Source organism: Cupressus sempervirens, chromosome 5 (genome assembly GCF_028749045.1).
Source record: "Cupressus sempervirens isolate cs-2001-9-10 chromosome 5, ASM2874904v1, whole genome shotgun sequence".
In the NCBI taxonomy this organism is placed as follows: domain Eukaryota; kingdom Viridiplantae; phylum Streptophyta; class Pinopsida; order Cupressales; family Cupressaceae; genus Cupressus; species Cupressus sempervirens.
This window is the reverse complement of record NC_143122.1, coordinates 715,721,640-715,742,681: the sequence shown is the minus strand read 5'-3', so window position 1 is coordinate 715,742,681 and position 21,042 is coordinate 715,721,640.

The following is a 21,042-nucleotide window of genomic DNA, read 5'->3' as shown; positions in this document are numbered from 1 at the left end:
TCATCCATCCAAGAGTTAAGATGCATACCAGGAAACAAGCTAACTCTTGAAGGTATAGTGGCAAGACTTATTGCATTTGAGTTATTCAACTTTGATAACTATAGACCTAAGAATCTTTAATCTGCTTTCAAGGGCAAGTAGTTGTTGAAAGAAATTTAGGAAGTGAAACCAAAGAAGAAGAAAAGAAAGATAAAATATGCATCCAGTGATAGTAGCATAGATGAAGAAGATGTGGAACAATTGGAAGCATTGCTGGCTAGAAGATTTCACAGAGGCAAAGGTAAATTCAAAGGTAAGCTACATTTCATTTTGTTTAATTGCAATGAAGTTGGACATATTACTATAAGATGCACATAGAAGAAGAACTATAGAGAAGGCAACAAGTACAAGAACAAAAGAGAAGATGATAGCAGAGATTATGATGATAAAGGCAAAAAGTGCTACATTGTTGAAGAAGAGGATTCTGATGAAAATGATGATGAGGTAGTTTATGTAGCTATGAAAGATGAGTCAGATGAAGATAAGGCAACATCACTGGTAACCTATGTAAGCAAGAATGATATATGGATCATAGATAATGGGTGCTCACATCATATGACAACAGACAAAAGTAAGTTTGTTACCTTTACTTAATATGATGGAAATAGTGTTAGATTCGGAAATGATGCTCCATGTCTAATAAAAGGAAAAGGTTCCATAAGCTTATAGAGAAAATTTCATGTAATAATGCATATTATGTTGAAGGATTGAACTACAATTTGCTGAGTGTGTCACAGTTAGGCAATGTAGGATGCAAAGTAGAATTTGGAAACAAAACTGCCAAAATCTATGACACTAATAGAAATCTGATAGGAAAAGGAGATCAAACTAGGAGTAATCTATTTTAACTAGATATGGAAGATGCAACCTATCTTATTGTTAGATTTGATGATGTGTGGCTATGGCATAAAAGGCTATGTCACGTCAACTTTGATAAATTGATTAGCATTAGAAAAATGAATAAAGTCAGAGGTCTACCAAAACTGAAGAAGCTTTATAATACAATGCACAAACAACGTCAGCTAGGAAAGATGACCAATTCCAGTTTCAAAAGAAAAACCTATACTTCCAAAGAAGTATTAGAGTTAGTCCATATTGATTTATGTGGCCCAATAGAAGTGCAAAGCTACAAAGGAGACATATAGATATATAATGTTGTTTGTTGGTGACTACTCTAGGATGATGACTGTCATGTTCTTAAAGCAAAAATTTGATGCATTTCAAATGCTTAAATGGTATTTGGCCATGGTTGAGAAAGAAATAGGAAAGATTCTGAAGTGCCTAAGATTAGATATAAGAGGAGAGTTCACAATGAAAGAATTTGAGAAATTTTGCAATGAAAAAGGAATTAAAAGACAAACATCAGCACCTAGAACTCCCCTATAGAATGACATTGTAGAGAGGAGGAATATATTAGTGATGGACTATGCCAGAACATTAATGATGGAGAAGAATGTTTCTCTAAAGTATTGGAGAGAAGTTGTAAGTACAATTTTATATACCTTGAATTGAGTACAAATCAAGAAAGGTACAAATGAAACACCTTTTGAATTATGATATGGTCACTCACCCAATGTAAAACATTTTAAAGTGTTTGGTTTTAGGTGCTATATTCTTAAAGATTCTAGAAATGGTAGGTTAGATGCAAAGAGTGATGAAGGCATATTGCTTGGATACTCCACTAGAAGTAAAGCATATAAGTGTTTAAATACTAACACTAACAAAATTGTAGAGAGTGCAAATGTAAACTTTGATGAGTAGACAGAAGTTCAACGTGAAGAATTGAAGAAACCAGAAGAGTACAAATCCTTTGTATACTTCTATGAAGGAATGTTTGTATACTTCTATGAAAGAATGTCTATTGAATAAGAAGCTACCAATCAAGTTGGGAATTAACAATAAGTTTTAGTATTAGCCAAGTCACAACCAGTGAATGTTGAGCTGCATTTAGAAGCCAAGTTGCAAAATGAACAAAATGCATATTGTAATTCTGAAATAAGTACACATGAAAGAGATGTTGAGCTACCTAAAAGAGATGTGCACAATGACTTTGAAGCTGAAAGACCAAACATGGAAACAAGGGTAGAACCAAGGCTATCCAAGTATGTGAGAAGACATCACTCTGTAGAACAAATCATTGGTGACAAGGAAGCCAGACCAATGACAAGGAACAAAATAAGAAGTGAATCATGTCTACTGAGCAAGATTGAACCCAAAATAATGAAAGATGCACTACAAGATGATGACTAGTGTAAAGCTATGGAAGAAGAGATTGATCAGATAGAAAAGAACAAAACTTGGACCTTAGTTCCAAGATCAATGGATAAGAATGTGATTGGTACCAAGTGGGTATTTAGGAACAAGCTAGATGAGAATGGTGAGATCACAAGAAATAAGGTCAGACTAGTCTATAAAGGTTATGCACAAGAAGAAGGACTAAACTATGGAGAAACATTTGCCCTTGTTGCACGAATGGAAGGAGTAAGAACTCTACTTCCATATGCTACTTATAAAAGTTTTAAACTCTACCAAATAGATGTAAATTTTGTTTTTCTGAATGGTATACTAGAAGAGGAAGTCTATATAGAACAACTAGGGGGATTTGTTGATGACAAAAATAAGGATATGTTTTGCAAACTGCATAAAGCGCTTTATGGTTTGAAACAAGCACCTAGAGCATGGTATGAGAGACTTCACAAATATCTTGTAAAGATAGGATTTGAGAGAATAGATGACAACAACAACCTATATATCAAGGAAAAAAAAGGTAAAGACATTTTGATATCTAAAATCTTTGTTGATGATATAATATTTGGAGGAAAATGTGCACTATGCAAAGATTTTGTTGATCAGATGAAACATGAGTTTGAAGAAAATCAAATTCTTTGTTGGATTTCATGTACATCAACTAAAATATGGCATATTTGTGACCTAATCAAAATATATCAAGGAGATACTCAAGGCATTTGGCTTAGAGGATTCAAAACTAGTTAGTATACCAATGGTAACAGGACATAAGTTATCCAAGAATGATGAGTCAGCTAAAGTAAATCAGACAATGTATAGATCAATGATTGGAAAGTTGTAGTATGTTGTGCATAGTAGACCACACATTACATTATCTATTGGAATAGTAGCATTATTTTTTGCAAACCCAAGAGCAAATCATCTTATGGCAGTAAAAAGAATAATGAGGTACCTAAAAAGAATAGATGACTTCGGCTTATATTACAAGAGGAGGGAAAAGTTTGACTTAAATTTCTACATTGATGCAGATTGGGGAGGTAATATAGATGATAGAAAAAGAACCAATGGAGGAGCACTTAGGTAAAAGATTAGTCACTTGGACTAGGAAAAAGCAAAGTTGTACCTCACAATCCATAGCTGAAGCTAACTATGTTGCTACAACCATCAATTGCACTAATATTGTATTGATTAAGCACCTATTGAAAGGTATGAAGGAAGAGGTAATTGAACCTATGATACTTTATTGTGATAACACAAGTTCCATCAACATATCAAAGAATCCTATGATGCATGAAAAAATAAAGCACATTGCAATTAAAGATCACTATGTAAGAGAACTAGTGGAAGACAAGCAAGTGAAGATAGAATATGTCAACACAAAGGAACAAATTTTTGACATCTTCACAAAACCATTACCTAAAGATGCATTTGAGTATCTTAGAGGTAAGTTAGGGGTGGTGCCCCTATTCAAGACTTCTTGAATAACAGCAAGATTTCCCTACATCAAATGAGTTAATTGCTGAAATGTTATAAATTGATGCAAAGGACACTTACTTTAGGTTTTTCCTAAAGTAATTAAGGTACTAAAATTCCAAAAAAGTCACAAGCAAGGTGATAGAGGGAGAAATTGAAGCTCCTACAAATGCAACACTTGGATGATAAGATGTTGAAATAGTATGTCTTTGGCATTGTTGTCAAAGAGGGAGAAATAGAAAAATTGATCAAAGTGGAAAGTTACAAAAAAGAAGGAGAAATAGTGGAAAGAAAGAAGAAAAAGAAATAGTAGCTAAGAGGGAGAAAAAAAATATAGACAAGAATCAATCAAGATGAAAAAATTAGAAAGGGAGTAGAAAAAATGGAGAAGATAGTGTATCAGCAAAACAATTATCCCTAATATTTTGAAAGAGGGAGTTACTTATAGAATTTAGAGGGAGTCATAAGAAATTAAAAGTTGCTAATAGAATTAATAATTTTGGTTATAAAGTTTTCTTTTTGGCATTTGATTTACTAATTTAACCTAGTCAGAATTTTGATAACTTATTTGATCAATTTGGTTTGCCATCAATGCCAAAGAGGGAGATTGTTGAAATCTGATTGAAAAGATCACTATTCAAGAAGAGAGATTGTTGATAAAGAATGTTTTCAATCATTTTTTTATCACTGATATTAAACATGCTATTTGCTAGAATGACAATTGCTTATAAGATCCAAGTACTATCACTTAGTTGATTGATGAAGATGATTTAATCAATAAGATATAAAGGTTGAGTTATGGTTTTGTAATGAAGTACAAGGATCAATTAAGACAATGGTAAAGTGATGTATTGATAATACACTTGAAGATATAGAGGTTGGTTATACTTAGAAACTCTAGAAGAATAAGTTGTAACAAATCTATCTATGAAGCTTGATTAAATTCATTAGTGAGTGCTGAGCAAGCTAGTTCAAGCTAAGTAGATTATCAGTAAGTGCCAAGAAAATGAAAAATCTAGGGTCTATCGAGTGAGATAGAAGGTGTCGAGCAAAGTTCAGGTGCCAACCTAGACAGAAATGTAATAGGTACTGAGCATTAGTAAAACTTAGTTGATGCCGAGTGAATCCATAGTAGGTGTTGAGTAACACAATATGTGTCGAGCATTAGAAATTCAATAGTGCCAAGTTGTTGCATTATTTGAAAAGTCAAAGATTCACCAGATCTAAGCTGACAAGTTTGTTACCTTGAAGTTTGTGAACTAGATGGAAGATAAGAATGTTAAGCTAGTGACACAAAATTTTAGGTAAACCATTTTTGGGCAAATACAGGTGGATTCTACATGATGTTTCTAGAAGAAAAAAGATAAGGGGTAGATACATTATATCTTACCTAATCCATTTGAACTAAAAAAAATAAGAGTGGGAAAACTATTCCAAACTTCTATTTAAGGAGTTACAAGTCAAGAAGCAAGAGTGGTTGGAGATAGTACATGGTGTCAAAGAGAAGACATGAGAGCAAATAATAGAGTATAGAGACTCTGCTTCAATAAGTGACCATAGAGGTGATTGCATTGGCACAAAAAACATGGAGACTCAAGGAGACAAAGCTAGAAAGGAGGACAAGCTATCAGAACTATAGAAGACTAAAAGCTAGGCAAATTTGTGAGCTAAATTGAGTTCTAAAATCTACAAGTTATGTTGCGAGTTGTATCAAGTCAAAGCCCTTATTTTTACTCTCTAACAATTGTATTAGTTAGGGTAAAATCCTATGGACTTAGGTTGGTTTAACAGACATTGTGTAAATCCTTTAATAGGGTGGCATTCCAAGTGAATGATCTAAAGTCCTTTAACTAGGCCCACTTCTAACAAGGTGGTTGAAATCCTTTAACTAGGTCACATTTAACAATGTGTTTTGTAGTCTTTAACAAGGCACAACTTTCATAGGGCATCACTTCAGAAGAGTGAGAATTGAGTAGCATGGTACTAGTGGTTTTTCCCAAATAGGGTTTCCACATAAATCATTGTGTTATGTGTTGATCTTTCATGTCTTATTCTTACATATTTATTTTTCAGTAACTTACGAAGATGAATGTCTAGGGGTAAAAGCATAGATCTGTGTCACCATTTATGATACCAAAACCTATTTTGGTCAAATCTCATTTCTCTATCAAAACTCAATTTTTTTCAAAAACTAAAAATACTCTATTATAGATCTTAGATTCAATATCATCATTATATAAATTTTTTAATGTTTTGATTAGTTATAATATGTTACAATCTCAAAATATTATAAGTCAATATTTAAACATTTTAGAAGATGCTCCCTCATAAAAGGAAAAAAATAGTAAATCATATTAAAAAAAATTAAAACTAATATTTATCTCTAGAGGAAAGAATCCTCTTCATGAATATGAAATTATTTTTCAAGAAGGTATATATTTGATAGGGAAGTTTTGACAGGAGTAAAAAATTGTTGGATTTTGATAAGGTCAAACTTGAGTACTTATAACAAAGAAAATATATGTAATGCCCTTCCTGGAGATCCTTTGAACAAGGATTCAATACAAGCCAAGATTTTTTTTTTTTAAAGTATGAATGCACATGACAACATCATACAGGGATCACAAAGATCGCAACGGAAGACAAGATATCACCTTCTCACAAGGTTCAAAGACTTTTGTAAGTGGACACAATCATGAAATGTCTGCATACCAACTCATGAGATGGTAACATGTGTCCAACGATACCATGTCCCTGTAGCACCATGCTAGGAAAACTACACCCAATATATAGCTAAACTCAATCTCTAGCCTCAAGTCAATGGTTAATGAGAAAACTTGACTAAGACAATCCACATGAAGATATAAGCTTAGGGAGAAGGATACTACAGAGTATTAGGACTGAGAGGGAGTCGCTCTCAACCTCTACACAAAATCAGCCCAAGACGCATTAGGGAACCTCACAATTCCACCAACCATCAACATACTCACCTAAAAACACTAACTAAGCTAGAGGCAAAACCAAACTAGCCTACTCTCATAAGAGAGAAAAGGATACGGAGATGCGCCCAAGACAACATCCAAAAAGGAGAATCTAGACTCATCAAAGAAATGAGGCACTCCCAAATGACAAGGCAACATCATCCTTGGGCAAGTAATGCTCACAAACCACACTACATCTCACAAGTGTGGTTTTGTGCTACAGGAAACACATAGACCTCAGCATGAACTCCAACAAGTACCTAGTAGATTATGAAGACAAGATATCTCTTCCATTATGAATAACATGAAGAGTTAGACTTCTCCAATGGCCATAAATATATGTCATGATTGAATTGGCCTCTACTTGAAAAGGTACTCAGAACATCAATTAGCAACTCCAGAAGCCATAGCTTCACATCTGGACTCAGATTGGCTCTGTTTGAAAAGTGCCAGAAAGATAATGACAAAGACTACAACAAGATGGAGCTTCGAGAGTCCTAAGACTCAAGATCTAAATCACCACTCAAAAGAAAACCACAAAGGCAAAAATAATAGTCTTGGCCACCAAGATAAATGACAAACAAAACGTCCAAATCCACACAAGAGCACACATGCCCAAACAACATAAGACATGGAATGAAAGGTAGTTCACACATTGAAACCATCATTACTTATCTCCAATAATTTCATTAATTAAACATAACATAAACACTAATGCATAATGAAACTGAAAGATTTTCAAGCAAGGGTCTAAGAGTCACTTACCAAAAAAACAAGTACATATCTTTCAATTTCTTTCAAAAATAATATTAAGTTTAATCACCATTTAAACCATCCAATTACAATAACAACTTTAAATCTAACAAAGACACACTAGCATGTTCTCCATGATATTATCCCTTGTACGTACTACTGGCGGTTTGAGATGAACATGGTAGAGTCACAAAACACAACTGGGCAGCAGTTAAAACACATTCAGAATAGTCATCATAAAACATAATCAAAAAGCCCAAATGGGGGAATTAACAATTCCAATAGTAAGTACCAAAAAGAGCTCATTTCAACAATAAGTCAAATGGGACAACTATCACAAAGAGAGCAATAGATAAAATTTAATGACTACTCCAAGAGAGAAAAATACTAAAAACTAATGCTAGCCCAACAACATAAGGAAAGTACCTCTAGCCAAATAAAATAAGGCATCAAACAAATCACATTATAGGTGATGACTGAGTACAGTCAGACAAGAGGGATAAGTCACTACACAATGCTAAGGAATACATCATCCTAGCAATGTTAGAGAACACACTCACACACATCAAGCATTATACGATCAGTAACCTCATGCATATGTAGACAATAATAATTTTCATGCAATGCAACATTTAGATATCCATCAAATTAATACAAATTTCCATAAGGTTAAAAAGTAATCAGATTGGGGACTTAAGTCATTAACCCAAGGATATAATGCAAACCTACTTCTTTGCAATGATTCACAATAACACTCATTTTCAATGAAAAGAACCATTTCCTTGTTATAACAACAAAATAAAGAATCACAATAAGATTCATCTATTTACTTGTAATTAGGAGAAAACAGGGAAAGAATGCACCTACTCCACAAGGAGAAATGAGAATATGCACACAAGGCCAACACATGGACACCAATTAGTGGTTCCATCCAAAAGGGGTCACACAAGAAACCAACCAAACAAGGCACATCGATCACGCTTACAAAACCAAGAAGACTCACTTCCTTCTCCACACACTGCTCTAGTTGTCTCAACTGGACAAGCAAGTCCATCACAAGTAGATACCAAAGCAACAAGATCACGAGTTCTCACCAAGACACTCACACTCAATCAAAGCATCAACAACTATATGGGCAACATATACATAGAGATCCCAATGTTTGAACATGGGCTCTAATACTAGATGTAATACCCTGCCTAGAGATCCTTGGAACAAGGATTCAATACAAGCCAAGATTCTTTTTTTTTTAACTATGAATGCACATGACAACATCATATAGGGATCAGAAAGATCACAACGGAAGACTTCACCGCAATCCTAGCAACCAATGAATCTCCAAACGCCACTACCAAACTGACACACACAAACAAGCCAACAATGACAATGCACAAGATGAGGATTCAAGAAATGACCACTCATCAACAAAACACCAAGCTGGGGTAGAATGTAGAAACCTGAAATTTGGCTAAGCCTGAAATCCTAAAGCCTTGAAAATTGGCTAAGTCTAGATTTCTAAAGCCTTGAAATTTCCTAGAATCTTTAACTTGTCTCTGAGAGGTCTGAAACCTATCTCAAAAGGTTTGTCACATATATTAACATATATCATAAGTATAAGTTGACGTTTCTTATACCTAAATGATATATTTTAAACCCCAAGAGACTGACTACAGACACACACACAATGGAAAACAAAAACAATACCAAGGGATTGAAGAACACCTAAGAGGGTACCTTGAACCATCCCTGAAAAGTTTAACTCAAACCGAAAAGTGCCCGCTGCCCACCCACGCAGGTTTCATAAAAATTGTGCGACACTTTATCAGCACTGTGTGATTCTTTACCAATGTCGTACGATATTTCTTTAGAAGGAGGGTGACACAATCAGGGGTTGGGCAATACTTTTCCAAAGGGCATGTGATACTAGAAGTGTATCGTGTGACATTTCTTCAAAGGGAGTGCGATATTCTGAAGTATCACATGACAAAACTCCAAGAGGTATGTGACACATTCAGGGTGTGCATGACAGAGTTCAAATGGGCATGCGACACTTTATTGTATTACACCATGCTAACACATGCTCGTCCAGGAAAAGACAAGAAGACTACAAAGGAAGAACGATAAGCCAAACAGAGCTAAAACCTCCACACCAACGAGTACCGAATTCACATAGATCAAGGAGTGAACACTCGAGTACATAAACAATAAGATGCCAAGATCAAGAAGGAGATACATCTATCCATCTAAAAACTACAGCAAAAAAGAACATGATGAAAGCAACATCACAAAGAACTAAACAAAAAAAGTAAGTACGTGGTTCCTCCCAATCGTCAATAGCATCATAAGACCACCATGGATCCTAGCCATCCCCCGCGCGTAACATCCCAAGTCACTGATTGAATCATTGGTATTTTTGTAATAGGGACATCACTACTAAACATGCAAATAACCAAAAGCATAAGGAAATCTAGCATGCTAGTAGAAAAGCATAAGATAATCCTATAGTAGATAACATCACCTATCACATGCTAAACATCAATAAGCAATAGATATGCTACTACAACAATTCACATCATCTAATCATATGCTAAAAATCATAATATGGGAATGTGTCAAATAAACTAACATCATCTAAATATGACTTTCAAGCATTCCAATGAAAGCATAAATCATAAGAAAGCATACTCTAGACCCTGAAGTACTAAGTGAAAACATCTAGCAATGGTCGCACTAGGACAAAAGACCATCTTTGTACATGGATCCCTAGCAGTGGTAAAGGTAGCTATGCCTCACAACCATGTGGCATTCATAGGTCCACACCCACCATGCTAATGGAGATAAAGATCTAGCCACAAACACACAAAAATGACATCCATGGCTAGCACTCACGCCAGACAGTATGATAGTTGTAACCTAGAACCTAAGACAATGCAAGGAGTATAGGTCCTGGTCAGACACTCAATACGCTACTAAATAGGGGCTAACATCCTAGAGAGTTGCTTGGCATCGAAAAGTGCAAGCTCGAATCACATGTGGCAATACTCTCAAGGGACTCCATTGGAACCATCACATGAATGAAGATCTTTTCATTATCTTATGTTTTATTAACACTCACATATTTTAATTTAGTTATCACTTATTTAAAACTTCCTATCCTCTGTCAACCTCTGGTGCCATAAATGTTGAGCTTTCAGATAGAAGCCCCCTCCAGATGCTACCCTACCTTACCCATGCTCATCTTATGACAAGTTCCCGTGGGCATGCATACTCCCATCCCAACCCCCAATGATCAAAACTTCTAGAAAAGACATGCAAGGTTGAGACCTACAAGTCCTCCAACAAACATATGCACACGTACTTGTGTGTGGCGCACCACCATCATGAAGATCATAACATAAGGACAGGATGAGAACACAATGCAAAGAGAACACCCAACCAGAAGCAACATGGGAAGGACAGATTCTACACGAATCCCAAAGCCAACAAAACCATACATCATAAAATCACTCAACTAGCCTCAATCTGAGAGTATGGATTCTACATGAATTCCAATGATGCAACAAGACCAAACAACATGAACTCACTCAATCGGCCTCAATCTGAGAGTATGGATTCTACATGAATCCTAGCGCTCATGAAACAACAGCAAAGGTCTAAAAGAAACAATAACACCAGGTATAAAATCACTGAACGAAACACAACGTCAGGAGTACGAGTGTGACATGCATCCAAATGCAACAAAAACATGCAAAAGTGGTCTAACTGATATCCAAATGGATCATCCAAGTCCACGACCCACATTGTGCCAAGAAAATTCGAGAAAACAGGGTGGCACATAAAATGAGGTAAGAACCCCAAAATTTTGGAAAACTTCAAAATTAAAACTCATTTGGCCTTTGGGTACAAAAACCCCAAAAATTCAAAAATACTCAAGTTCGAACACCGTATGCAAAAATGGCTAGCATAACGATGTAGAACTCCAAACCCTCATCTCAAAAAATAAGGAAATTTTCATACCCGCCCAATCGGGTAGAACTAGCATACAAAAACGAAGGGGAATACTAGTTCTCAACCTCCAAACAAATGGCTACCAAAAACAAAAGCAGAAACGGAGCAGAAATAATAAAATAGGAAAGTCCTACCTCACAGCCAAAAGGGCAAAATGGGAATCTGAACCATAAAATAAATATCCCACAGAAGTAGCTAAAAATGTGGCAATCCAAGGTTTTCCTAAGCTGGATCCAACAAGCTCAATGTCGTGACAAACCCACGCCCATAGCTCCCACAACGAACAAAACAGTAAATCCTCATGAAGAGGATTTTGGGTTTTACTCTCCAACTTTCTAATTCAAAAGTGAGAAGTGAGGAATTAAATTCCTTTTTGGATACTTATTCACTTTTTGAGGGAATAATCGATTAGGGAAAATAATCAACCAACTTAGTTAAACCTCGAATCGACCCAAATGAAAATAGGCTATTCCTATAAATAGGAATTCATCTATGGCAAAGCTGCCAAAAATTAAAATAAATCAATTTTAAAAGCCCGAAAACCCAAAAACACATAAATCTCCTTAATGACTTTCATGACAATGTGAACCTCTAAATGCACAGACACACTTACTGGTCTAATCACATAATGAAATGAGTTTGAATTTAATAATCACTGAAAGGTTTAATTTAAACATTTAATAAAGGATACGTCGACCATATATGGACGAAATTGGTAAAATATGAATGGTTGAATCACTAACTCAATGTGCCACTGCCAGGGATATAAATCCTGCACACTAAACAACATGATCAAGTGCAATTGCATATAATAACATAGTCAAAGCAATAAATGCATTAAATCACCTAATTTAACTATTTATTTAATTATATTAAAATAATCTATTTACATCACTCACGTTTGCATAAAGCATAACAATGCAGGAATGAAGTAAATAACCATAACATTAAATCCATCACATAACATAATCAGAGGTATGTCCAAATACTAGATAACTAGATATCATCATAAAACACACAATCATCTCAAAATGGCATCGTCATGCAATATGATCAACTGAACAACATAGTAGTCTAAAATCTATGATACTAGAATCAAGGTGTAACATTTGACCCTCAGGTTCTCTCAAATATAACGCATCACATAAGAACATATATCTCTCAGATCAAAATATAACAAGGTGGATGTCTACAACACACAACCAAATAATCCAACATGAACAATCCATTCTAATTACTTAAGCATTTAATAATGATTGATTACTCTGCATTAAAAAGGCATTTAAAACACATAAACAACCATAGTCATAAACATGACTAACCACTGCTACAAGAACCTAGTCCAGTGTAGCATGGTAATAGTACATAGTGCAATCTCTGCACACATCTCAAGGTAATCACGAAACAACCTCATGATACCACATCAATCCTGGTAACCACTGGCACAAACCTTAGTGAACCATAAATCACATCATAATCTCATAGATCAGTCAAAAGCATAATCAAAGCAACTGATAAAGAAACAAAAATCCAAAAACCTCGACAATGTAGACCACTCAGTGTCACAATCATGATCCATCACAACAAAAGACCAACAAGGTTGCATCCATCGAGATGACTTACAGAAGTCAAATGGGAGAGGCACTACAATATACATCTAAAATGATTATTTTTTATTTTGTTCCCTAGCTATACATGTCATCTATAAGATATTTTCAAATTAGAACAAAAAAAGGTGATTTGCATATACTTGTTTGGCGGGAAATACACTCTATATTTTTTATAGTTAAAAAAGGGACTTCAAATAAAATAAAATGAATAAATTCTTTAAAATTTGTGAAAGTTATAGGCATAAAATTCATCCAATTCTACACATTTCATCAGTTTACATCATCTTCATATTCTAAACACAAATACCATTTTTTTGTCATTAATGTTGAACTATCACATTCTGATATCTCATTTCTTTATAAAAGGTGACACAGGTTTGTACTTTTACCCGTAGCTTGGACACATGATTATTTTAGTGGGCCCACTATACTTAGTGAAAAAAAAAAATCTTAGGATATTTAGACCTTGAATAACTGATTCACCACCCCCCGCCCCCCCCACAAGTTATTGTAAAGCATTTCTAACATAGGTGCTTTACCATTTTTCTTAACTTTTGAACATCTCCAAGAAGCAATAATGTTCCCACCGTCAGATTTTCCACATGGAACAATCTTGTGCATTTGGTCTGGTTCAATTGTTTGATGCCATGTGTCACTTCATGATTTGTACTCCAGTCCACATGATCTTCTGACATCATCAGAGCACTCATTCAAAATTTATCTTCTTTCCAAATCTGATTGGTTGGGGTCCACCATGTCTTTGCTTTTCCTTTAAAAAGGCTTGTGTCTTATTGACATGAAACATATTGAGTGGATGCATATTTAAACATTATAAGAATTTCCATAATGGGCAATGTGGGATTATCTTTTGAAATTGTTTCTTGCCCTGCTGCTCTCTTTTTTTTCAATTTGTCTTCATAAATGGACAGATCTATGACATGAAGCAATTTCTCAAAGTGACACTTTGGACCAACTTATAAAACTACACAAGCTCAGATTATCAAGATGTGTAGACCAAGAGGGATCTACTATAGACCAAACTCAAAAGGTCTTCTACAATTTGGTAAACAGGATAGGACGGGAGGAAAAATGAGTATATTGGATGAAATGGCACTAGTAAATTTAGGCCTAAATTTCAACGCGAAAAGGTCAAAATTTTGAAAAGAGTAGGTCGATAAGGTGACCAAGCTTGTTGTCAGTTTTTTTTGGTCAATTTTTCGCCACATACATTCTGCATCAAAATTTTGACTTCATAAAGGTGGACTTATCAACATGAATTTTGTTGATTTCCCTAGTCCAAGTCGAACTGTTATTTCTTATTTGTGAGCGCTGCTGATCAAAATTTCAACGTAAACCTACACCAATTTGGCATCAAAATTGTGATGAAAACACCTTACTTTCTTATGTCAGTGCCATACAAGTGACGTCAAAGGCGACCAGTTTGGTGTCAAAATTGTGACCAAAATACCAATTCTAATTTGTATTTGTGTCAAATTTGAGACCAAGATATGTAGAAATTTCAACGAGCTGTCCCAATTATTGGAAAAGCTTTGCTCTCATAGGAGCCTTCTAAACTACACAAAACTTTATTCTAAAGCATAATTGCTTGGTGCATGAGAGTCAGGGTATCGTGCACATTTCTACCTCCACACCATTGTTTTGTTTGTCACATGATTTATTTCATAGAAAACAATGGGAAGGAGGAAGAAATGTGCACAATATCTTGAGTCTCCACTAAGAAATTATTCTTTACAACTCAAATTTTGTGCAGTTTAAAAGGCTCCTATGAGAGAAAAGCCTTTGCAATAATTGGCACAGTGCATCTAAATTTTGGTTCCTACAGGGAAGAATAAAATTAGGAAAGAATTATTTATTAGGAATGAAAGCCAATAATTTCATCTATTTTTCAAATAGATAAATGTCATAAAAAAACTTACAGTCCCAATAACATCATCATATATAAGAGCACATATATAACTATAACTATAACTATGTCTAAAACCAACGTAATTTGCAAATCTCAACAATTCAAATATTATCCCTTGATGTTTTCTTTAATGCAAAGTTTTAAGTCAACTATGCTATCACCTTGGATGTAATACCAAACTGTCATTAGGCTAAAGACTGCAGAAAGATTTACGATTTACAATTGCAAGGAGAACTACCCAACCAAAGTAGAAAATGACATGAAAATTTAACAATCTATCAATTAACAATCTAGATGAAATATTTCTAGCAATTGAACTATACATTATAGCAACAAAAAATTGCCTTACAATTCATACCTCACTAGTTGTTCATTTGCATCTGTAATGGCTTCACAAAAGTTGAAAGCTTACAATTTGTCAAGAACACAAAAGGAACTCGTAGTTCAACTGCATCAATAAAACTAAAGTAGTTCAGTTGTACGGTGAGGGAAAGAGACTGTCAATATCAAGTGTGGAGTTGTAAAGAGGTAAGTGATAAACATAAAAAGGTAGTACAAGATTTAAATAGCAATTGTGACCTTCACAATTTTTCTTAGTAGTTTTGGGTCATTAAACTGGATAGAAAATTGATAGTAAAATGTGAAAGAGAACACACATAATGTCACATCAAAATAAATTTGCATCCTACATATGAGTATGCAACAAAATTGAATTTTTACCTCCTCAATCTATTTGTATCAATAAAGAAATAAGACATTTCTGTAATACAAAATTCTTGAACCCTCTTCCACTGTAATCTTCCAAACCTGCAAATAAAACAAAAGCCATAAGAACTAAAATAAAAGGATTTGTTTCTAAAAAACTATCGCAAATGCTTTGTATATACCTTAGGACATGATACAAGCTATTTCACAAGCAACACTTAACATTCCAATTTTTTTCTCGTTTACTAGAGTGATGATAAACTATATGCAAAGTAGAAATAGTGTAGCATAATGGATGATAAGTATCTACAATTTTTAATACTAAAAATTATAAAGAATGTAATACTCACAAGTGTCATTGCCTAAGAGAATGCAACCCAAGTTTATCATGATCTTTGCAACATTCATTGCATTGGGAATATCCTACTTATTTGCAAACACTAGTAACATTGCATCTCGTAGTTCATCTTGCAAGAACAAGAAACTTAAATGATAAAAAAAATTCTACAGATAACATGAAAATAATTGTTAAAAGATTAAGGCCAATTTTACACATAATAACCAAAGTTTCCATGAGAAAGACATGAAATCTTCTTGATCCATTTTCCAATTGTGTTTATACAATCCTAAAAATTCACTTTGATAGTTCTAACTAATTATTGTTGGAAGGATTTTATTTGCTTCATCAAACGAGTGTATATTGTAGTCTTGGCTTCTTGTATTTTTCAAGATAGTATCATTACTCGTCTAGTATTTTTCAATCTAAAAGGATGATATTGATATGTTGTTTTTCTATGACAGCCAAAACAAGGGGTTTTTAACCTTTACACAAACAAGGGATGAAAGCATAAACATAAGGCATCAACAAAACAACAAAAAAAATCTCTTCCTATCCACTTGGAAAAAAGTCTAGGCAACACTATTGTTAGGATTGCAACAAAGGAAACCCCACTACAACCTGTCAACAAGGCCCAAGAGTGATTATTTAAGAGTCAGCATTATCAGTAGAATTTTGTTCAAAATAGAAGTGGGAGCAGTAACTTCAACAACATAGGCCACAAGGCTAGTGGGCATCACACCTGAAATACATTCTAACGTCCAAAATTCTGACAAGAATGGAAGTGATAAAAGTCTAGCTCAGACCAACAGCATGAGAAGCATCAATATAATCAAAAAAAGTTTCTTCTTCATTAGAAAAAAAGTCCTCAAAAGGAAAATCTAAAACAGAATCAGAAGCTCTACTTGTCAAATGGTCATTTTTCATGGCCCTCCATCAAGTGACAACACCTATCCAACACGAAATGGCAATCATTAGGCATGTATCCTATAGAGATGCAATCTCTACAACAAAATGGAAAACCCTCATATTCAATCCTTCACCCATGGCCTCTCATCAACCATGATTGAAGTGGAGAGATCACTATTTCAAATAGAATACAAACATAGAATAGCCCAAAATTGTACTAGATCCATCCAATTTTAGGAACTAGCAAAGGGAATTTCCAATGGCCTCCAGAAAAATAACTCACAAAAGTGAAATGAAGATGAGGAAGGAAAACCCAAACATAACTCACATAGGTATAGCTCAATTTCACCAAACATTAGGGACTTCAAAGAATTAGTCACCCAATGGTGTAAATCTTAGAGGCACTAGAGACTCTAAGAATTTATAGACCCTACTTCTGCACTAATAAAAGTCCATGTTATCACCACAAAATAGGACAAACTTTTCATAAGACTTGATAGCCCAAGCATAGCTCCTTCAACCAAAATTTGATAGACAATTATCTAGAGCATTTAGCGGGTCTAGAACCACCAACAAGAGCAAATATCCTAGCACCTAGAAGCCTAGCTTAGCGCTACACCAAGAGAGTCAAAACCCAACAAAAACCATCCAATGGATCTCTTCTGATGGGGTGTGTTATGAGTATATTAAGTTCCCCTCTTTCTCCAAAGTGGAAAACATCATGAATTTTTAGTTCAAATCTACGTTATGTAATACTAATTTACTCATGTTTAGAGATCCTTAAAGTATATTCAGAGATACTTATTATATCTACTCTATAATAAATGGCAGTTTAATAGCAACTAGAATTAGAGTTCATAACCCACATCAAAAGTGGTTAGTTACACAAGAAGAAGCATCCAACATCGGACATGAGAAACAAATTTAGATTGATTTCTCCTCTATTATCAGAGGATCATAGTAAGGCACAACACAAATTCTCAAATATAAATAATAGTCAACTGCCATTTTACTTAGATCCCTATGAAAATATAGCACTGAAATACAATATACATTGGAGTTAGGAATTTGGTTGACAACAAGAATCAATTGAATTGAAATAAGAAAATTCACCAAAGAATCAACTAAATATGTATTTTTAAGCATATTTCACTACTCAAAATGTTACGACTTCTTCCTTCTTGACCTTAAACTTGTGACATTTTCTAGTTTTACGGGGGGAAACATGATCTCTCCAACTGTTAGTTCTAAATGGCTTCCACCTTAGGCACATAGAGTCTTTGAACTAGATAGATAAAATACACAACCATGCTGAAGACCATGGAAATAGAGGATAACATGGAAAATACTAAGCAACAAGTTGGATGATGATGAAGACTATAGTGAAGGTAGAAGATCCCAGACATCATCAATTATTACCAAACTACCAAATGGAGTATACAAACTTGAAAAGATAAGACACACCTTACAACTAAATGAAACTCTAGAAGCTACCATCAAATGGCATGACATTGAATCATTACCAATAAATGAATACAACGTAGAGAAGCTACTATATATGGTATTTCTATTCATTTTTCAAATGAAAGAGTGCAATAGGTATGCAACCATGACTAAGGAAAGTGCAATTTCACACCATTTTCCATGTTGATGTTGAGATACAGACTTGTACAATCCAATCTCTCAAGGAATAGATAGCACCACATATTGCCATCTTTGCCAAAATAGGATTTGTCATAAAGTGATGTTAGAATAGTTACTAAAATGGTCATAAATTATGTTGTTATAGTAAAAGAATACTTTAACTTAAGAAAAAAAACTAAACAATATTAAAACATGATATCATGCTTTAAAAACTAAAAAGGTACCTGTAACAAAGAACTTCATTTCGACTTGCTAATTGGTTGTCACTATTAATTATAACCTTATCTTTAAAGTTTGATCTTCACTTGGTTTCGAGAATAGTTAAATATTCTCTACTTAATAGGGCCAACCACATGAAGGTGGAAGCTCATTTGGCCCCTCCCCCCCACCCCCCCAACATCACTCTAAATTCCCCATTAACATTTAATAACATTCAATTCATCCATTTTTGAAATATAACATTCAATCATTATAATCACATGATAACATTCATTAACACAAAATTCATAAACATACAACATTCATGAATAATCCATTAACACAAAATTTATTAACACGCAACATTCAAGAGTAAGTCATTCATGAATAATTTATTAACACAATATTCATTAACACCCAACATTAATGAATAATATTCATTAACAATATTCATTATAACAGTATTCAAGAGTAAGTCATTCATGAATAATCATATCTTTTTTCCTTTCTTGCCATTTCTTTTTTTCATAAAATTTCTAAGAGGAATATCAATGTCCTTGTCATCCCCCTCCTCTATTGGTTCTAACTCATGCCTCCTCATCCGTGTAGGAACATCATGAGGCCATTGCACCAAAGGGGGGGTCTGCTACAATAACAAGTACTTCATGAGTTAAATTTGCACCAGTTTATATTAGTGAATTACGAGTTTTTATTTAAGTAAAAGAACTATAAATCAAAAACTTAATTTAAAAGAACAAAACATAGATTTTCTTTACCTGAATGTGTGACATGATCTACCTGTTGATCAGTCTGAACATCCTCCAGCACTCATTCAGCACAACATGATTCTATATTCTCAAAACAAAAAGGTTACACCAAGTTCAATTAAAGATGTTAAATTGTATTAATAATTATATAATTAGTTTTAAATAACAAATGAGCACCTCCATTGATAGTACAATGCACATTAGGGGCTTCAAGATGCTACGTATGATCTATGTCATGATTAACATGCTGCATTACAACGTCATGTGCATTATTATCAAATAAATTGTTGCTCAAGTATTCAATGTATAATATATATTTTGGCATATTTACCTGTGCACATGATGCAGGAGATTGTTCGATTGGGGCAATAGAAGTTTGCCATAGGCATTCAGCCACCACTACATAGCCTTGCTTGAAAGCAATTTTTTTGTGTTCTTCTATGCCCTCCAAATTAAAATTAGTGCCCTAAATTTTTTTATTAATTAACAAAATTATTTACATTTTATAAATAATTTTTCTTTGCAATTCATTTATTGCTACTTACAATGCATGCTTTGATTTTTGAATATCCCCCAAAGCCAAGTTTGTGCTACCCAACCTTTTATAGCCTCACCTTTGTTGCCTTTGATGTGTTAGCAACCTATGAAAAGTTTGAAATATGTTAGATGATATAGATATAAAGATCAGTACTAAATAGTGGATTATTATATATTGGTATGAAGGTTTTAGTATAAAGTAGCATGTTCCACCAAAAATATGAAAAAAGGGAAGAAATTATAGCATCATACCTGTAATTGACATGTGTAATCATGCTATTTATCCATGAAGTTCATACTAAGTATTTATCCATATTTTGACATGCCTCTCCATAAAATTACACATCAAATTTGATAGTCTATTTTATCCATTGTCACACAAAGAAAATGATAAGCTAAAAGTTCAAACAACTAGTAGATTTTATAGATTGATTATTTTTCCATCAAAGATAAGTCAATTTTAGAGTCTATACGCTTAGTGGAAAGGCATGAGTCTGGTAGCATTACCATGGTATCATTACCTACTGGTTCTTGATGTCCTATAGAGTATCCATAGGTTCCACACTCAAAGTGTTTTTATCCCCAAGGCTGCAATAGGTATAAACTTGAGGGCGAATGTTAGATTTCAGATTGTTTTAGTAGCATTCCTTTTTACCCGTAGCTAAAAAGTAAGTATTTTTTTGTTTTCAATTTAAAAGACATCACCTTTGTGCATCAATTGCTTCTTTAGCCTCCACACTACATGGAACTGATTTTATAAATAGTGGTTGTAAATGAAACAAAATCCCCACTGATTTGCTAAGATAACTAGCAACTAACAGGAACTACCTAGCATTGTTCCAACAGAAGACTCGCGACTTAAGATTTGTCTTAATCTATGTTTATTTTGATTGCTTCTAGCAGTGGA